Source organism: Triticum urartu, chromosome 7 (assembly GCF_003073215.2).
Source record: "Triticum urartu cultivar G1812 chromosome 7, Tu2.1, whole genome shotgun sequence".
In the NCBI taxonomy this organism is placed as follows: domain Eukaryota; kingdom Viridiplantae; phylum Streptophyta; class Magnoliopsida; order Poales; family Poaceae; genus Triticum; species Triticum urartu.
Genome location: NC_053028.1, coordinates 404,414,935 through 404,420,660, shown reverse-complemented (window position 1 = coordinate 404,420,660; position 5,726 = coordinate 404,414,935).

Below are 5,726 nucleotides of genomic sequence, written 5' to 3'. Positions count from 1 at the left end.
CTAAGTAGGGTCAAACTCTTCCACGACCTCCGACAGGTTTCATGAGTGACAAAGGCATTCTTGGTGGCAAGATTGCGAATGCGGTTGACATCCACGAAGAGGCTTTGCATCTGACGTTTAAGCCAGTCGTGATGTTTGTCATGTTTCTGATGCAGCGCAACGAGAAGCTCTCGGTCATTTAGGACACAAGACCGTCTTCAAGGCCTTTGTGCAATGGTGCTACCAGTGGCGTCAGTCTGAGCGCGAGGGGCACGTGTGTTACCAGCAAGAGGATAAACACGAGAAACTGTTGGAACTCCTTCAATAGGCTGGGTGAAGCTCTGGTGATCAACATTGTGAAGATAAAGGGGATCCTTAGCCGGCTCTGGGTAAATAGCTTCAACTGACAGATCAACCTCTTGCAAGAATATGAGATGATTGCGCGCAGATGGCTGATAGTTGAAGGCGGAGTGACGCTTGATAAGACGCATGACCCATGGAGCATAGAATTTCAACCCAAAGATGTCGGAGCTAGATGCAGCCAACTGCATGATGAAGAAGTCTTGAGCATTGAAGCTGATGCCATTGAAGATATAGAAAACCAAAGTCTTGATTGCTCCTTCAAGCTTCACTGCAGATGAATGTCCTTTGACAGGCCATAGAGTCTCCGGGATGATATGGTAAATGGTGCGAGGCAGGTACTCTAGGTCTTCAACAAAGAACTCAGATGGGTATTCAGCGTCATGAGGCAGAGGCTTCATCATGCTCAGCATTTGACTCATGTTGGGTTCTGGCTTCTGAAAGATGCTTTCCAAGGCATTTTGGTGTTGTTGACAACCTGGTTCATAGTATTCACCAGGAGTGGGCAGGCCTGTGAGCTCAATGATATCAAGAGCTTTAGCTTCATGATGGACATTTCTTGTCATCCACTCAAGGACCCAAGTCTTTGGATCCCTGTTGTAGCCTCGAATGTGGAGAGTTGCATAGAACTGTAGCAGAAGCTCTTCATTCCAGTGCTCCTTATCTGTGACAAACTGCAACAGACCAGCATCTCTGAAGCAATCTAACGCTTCTTCAAGGCAAAGCAGGCTAGCTATAGCTTCAGAGTCTAGGCGCATATGTGGAAATATGAGCTCTTGATTGTATAGGACGCAGGAATAGTAGCTGCGCTGCTGATAGCTCCAGAACCGATCTAAGGAAATGTGAGGTCTGGTATAAGGGTTCTTGGAGCTATTGAAGAAGGTGTTATGTGCCACGAAGCCATTCACATTGAAGACCCCAGGTGACATGGCAGTGCCTGGGAATCGTGGAAGTCTTGGCTTGGGATTTTGGACTTGAGGTCTGTGCTCGACATGATACTCAAATTGTGGACCCGCAGCAGGTGGAGGAACCAGAACGGGCCAGCGGACCATAACAGGCTAACGACGATCAAATGCCAGCTCAATTGTATGAGGTCTTGGAGGGGGAACAGGAGCATTGGCATTGTCTTCATGGGCTTCAGGGGCCACATTGGTTTCAGGTGCTTGTACCTTAGGTGCTTCAGCATTGACTTCGGGTGCTGCAGTGGCTTCAGATGCTTGGACTTCTGGCACCGCGGTAGCTTCAGGCACCGTATTAGCTTCAGCCATGATGACGTCATTGGCTTCAGCGGTGATGTTGGTGGCCGCCTTAGGGTTGTTAACCTCCACTTCAGGAGCTGGAGGGTCGGACATGTTCTCCTCGAGAACAACATCTTGGTGGGACGGGGGTGTAGCAACTCTTTCAACTCTTGGTGCTTCTTCTTCATCGGCTGATGCAGCCAGAATATCTTCAGCCATTTTGGCTTCAGACTCAGACACGTGCATAGTGGGAGTGACTTGGGGCCTTGGTCCTTTGAAAGCCTGCGTAATGCTAGCGACGCTTGTGGAGATGGAGTGCGCTGGGCCTCAAAGTCATCGTCTTCTTGCACTGGTGGGGTAGCTTGCGGTTGGGGAGAGCTTGGAGTGTCTTGTCGTTGTGGGTGATCAGCCCACGATGCATCCTGAGCAGTTGGTGTCAGAGGACGACCAATGCTGATGAGTTCGCTGTGCGTGAGCACAGGCGATGATACCAATTGGTGCTCGATCTGAGGAAGGACTTCATCATCTTCAACATTGTCATGAGGACCAATGTCTTCAGCTGCGGTGGGGTCAACAGCTGGATTGTCTTCAGCTTCAGGAGCCTCTGGAGAAGCAGGCTCATGAGTTACCACTTGGCGTTCTTGATTTTCAGACGCAGGACGAGCCACTGAGATTGGCTCGAGCTCAAGGGGCTCTGTGGGAGCAGCCCGATCTCTCTTCTTGGTTTTGCGTTTCTTGGTTGGAGGAGCACCATCAGTAGTGCCCTTGGTTTTGCGCTTTCTGGCTTCAGCTTCAGCAGCCCTTGATTTCTTCAGTTCTAAAGCCACTGTGTGGACCTTAGGCTTCGAGCCTGTCATACTGGCTGGGAAGACAATTGGATGTACTTCCTGCCTTGGTGCTTCGGGTTCTGCCATGGCTGGCTTCTTCTTCTTCTTGGCCGCCATTATGGGGTCGATTCCTGGTCGCCCCAAGGCCTTGCGCTTTTTAGCCTCATTGTATCCTTGGACACATTTAGCAGCAAGATCCTTCATGTGCTCACGAGAACCTTTGGCTTCTTCGCGTTTGGTTTGGAATGCTTCCTTAAGCTCATGCATCATGGTCTGGAAGTTCTGAATGTCTTCAACATTGAGCTTGGCCATGTGCTTCGTGAACTGAGCCTTTTCATAATCGATCTTATGCTTCAGTTCAACAATCTTCTGAGCTAGAGCCAGCTCAGCAGCAATGGCTCCGTGGAAGGCGACGCTTAGGCCAATCGGAAGCTGAAGATCATCAAAGCTGACATTTGGGCTGTCAAACCACTCATCAATGAATGTGTTGATGATTTCAACATCAAAGAGAGGAAGGTCATTGAAGATTTCTGCCTCTTGCTTTCTCTTGATCGGCTGCTCAAGAGCATCGTCACCAAGATCATCGTCACTGGACAGATCAATGGCGTCATTGCACAAAATAGCAGTAGCGGTCAGTGCTTGGCTAGTGAGTTGCAAGGGCATCTTCACTTTGGAGGTCTTGGAGATGCGTGACAAATCTTCAGACTGCACACTGTGTTCAGGAGGTGCAGTGGCCAGAGGCTTCGCTCGTGAGGCCTTTGGTGCTGGGGAAGGTTTCGAAGCTTGAGGTTTCTTCAGCTTCTTTGGCTTCGGTGGTGCAGGCGCTTCGTCAGAATCAACGTCGTCTGCAGGCTCATCCACGACTGTCCCTTGAACCATGATATGAGTGATGAGACCTTCTAGGTTGTAGAAGGGCCCAACAAGATTGGGTTCAGCTTCGCGTGTGCCATCGACACGAGGAGCAGAGGGGCCTGGATTGAAGTCTAATCCCTGTGACTTCTTGTTTTCTTTAGCCAAATTCTTGGCAAATTGGAAGTTGCGCTTGAACAGATTATCGTCGCGGCACCACAATAATGAAGATGGGTCTGCATCTGCAAGATGTGGTCCACGGACCATGCAAGGATAGAAGCCTTGTTCAATGGCTTCAGCTCTGGACCTGGGTTGAAGATTTCTGTATAGAATGTCTCCCCATGGTCGTTTGATGGCATTCTTATCAGCATACTCCTGGGTCACGAACCTGTACTTGAACCACTGTTTTGCCCAATATCTTTGAATCCATTGGATTCGAGTTTTTCGCTGATTGTAGTCCTCCTCTGGATCTGTCTTGTACAGCTCATAGAGGTCAGGAGGCAAATCTGTTGAGGTGTTGCCACGATGCTGTCTACCACCCTTCCTTGCAGATTTCTCTGGTGCCATGAAGTTTAAACTGAAAGGCTTCAAAGCTGTCAAAGTCTTTCGTCTACTGGTCAGACAAGAACTGGCTTCAGGAGAATTTATATGATGCTGTAAGAATTCTGCAAATGAATGCAGACTATGAGAACCAAGGGATTCTCCCACGGACATGTACCTGTGATAGCATTAAGGTGCGAGGGAAGGGGAAGAGGTCATATGCATTCGCAGAAGATTTTGAAGATAAATCAGTTTAGAAGACATTGACCTCATAGTGCGAAGACATTCACTCATAGATAGAGAGTTGGTTCCAGATTTGTACAAATCCACGAATAAGTACAACTGAGGAATCTAACTACTTTGTGAAGCATAAGTGAACATACTAGGAATATTATGAGATGCAGTATGAAATAGATTCAACTTGTGTGAATAGAAACTGCTTGTGGTAGAAAATGGTGAATCTATAGGATCAAAGGGGCCATAAAAAGGAGGTTTTATTTACCACACGAAGAACTGCTAGACGGAGTGGAAGAGGAGGCCAAGCAGTTCGAATCTTCCATGCCCTAACTTGGCGACGGAGGACACCTACGGCGACGTCGGAGAAGATGATGTCCGCGGTCGTCGTGAAGACGGCGTCAGTGAGGTCACAGTAGCCAAGCGCTTCGTCGCCGGCGTCGTCGAGGGCTAGCGGTGGCGCTAGGGTTTGTGCGAGAGTGGAAGAAGGGATAATGACTGTGGTGAGGCGTGTATTTATAGGGATAGGGACGGCACAGTGTTATTACACAGGTGCCCCTGGCGATTCACATCTGAAGGACACGTGGCTATCATGCAACACATCGGAGGTTGTTCCACTTTCCCACGCACGCCTGGATTGTCGAGTGGTCGTTTCCACTTCTCCGGGTATCAGGTGAAAGGATTTAGCATTGAAAACGGATTAATGTTTGTCTCTGTGTCTTCTGCTGACAAGGATGCAGAGAAGACATTTTGACAGTGTCAATAGAATGCATATGATTTGGATAGATAGACTTAGGAAAGAAGCATAGAGGGGTTAGGGTCCGATCGCATTCACTTAGTTTGAAAGATTCAGCAAGAAGCAATAGCTATAAGTGAATGATGTAGAGGACAGAAACCAAATCAGTAAGTTGAATATAAACAGGAGAACCTTTAATCATTGAAGACAAACAAAATGCGAAGACTTTGCAAATGTAACGCCATGAGATAGACACGTCAAAGGGAAAATGTTGGTGGTGGCGTTACCCACAGTATAGGAAATATTAGACCCAGACACGGCACATAATTATCGTGGTGCTCCGAAGTCAAATTCCACATTAATATATTCACACTCAGAATGTATGTCTTCATTGTTTGAAGATATACTTTACTTCGTGTGTTGCACATCTAAGTCGTCAACATGCTTAAGTGTTAGGATGTGTGCCTGATCACAAGACATTTGAGGATTCCAAGATATTTAGCTCACACTGTAACTTGCAAAACCTATTCTCATCCAAGGGCTTGGTGAAGATAGCTGCCAATTGCTCTTCAGTGTTGACATGTATGATATCAATATCTTCCTTCATAACATGATCTCTGAGAAAGTGATGACGAATTTCAATGTGCTTTGTCTTCGAGTGCTAAACTGGGTTGTTGGCGATATTCATGGTGCTTTCGTTGTCGCAGTAGAGTGGCACTTGCTTCAGATGAATGCCATAGTCTTTGAGTGTTTGCTTCATCCATAGAAGTTGAGCGCAGCAAGATCCAGCAGCAATGTATTCAGATTCAGCAGTGGAGAGAGATACATAGTTCTGCTTCTTTGAAGACCAACATACAAGTGATCGTCCCAGAAAATGACATGTGACTGATGTAGACTTGCGATCCACCTTGTCACCAGCATAATCAGCATCCGAGAATCCAACTAGATCAAACTCTGAGCCCT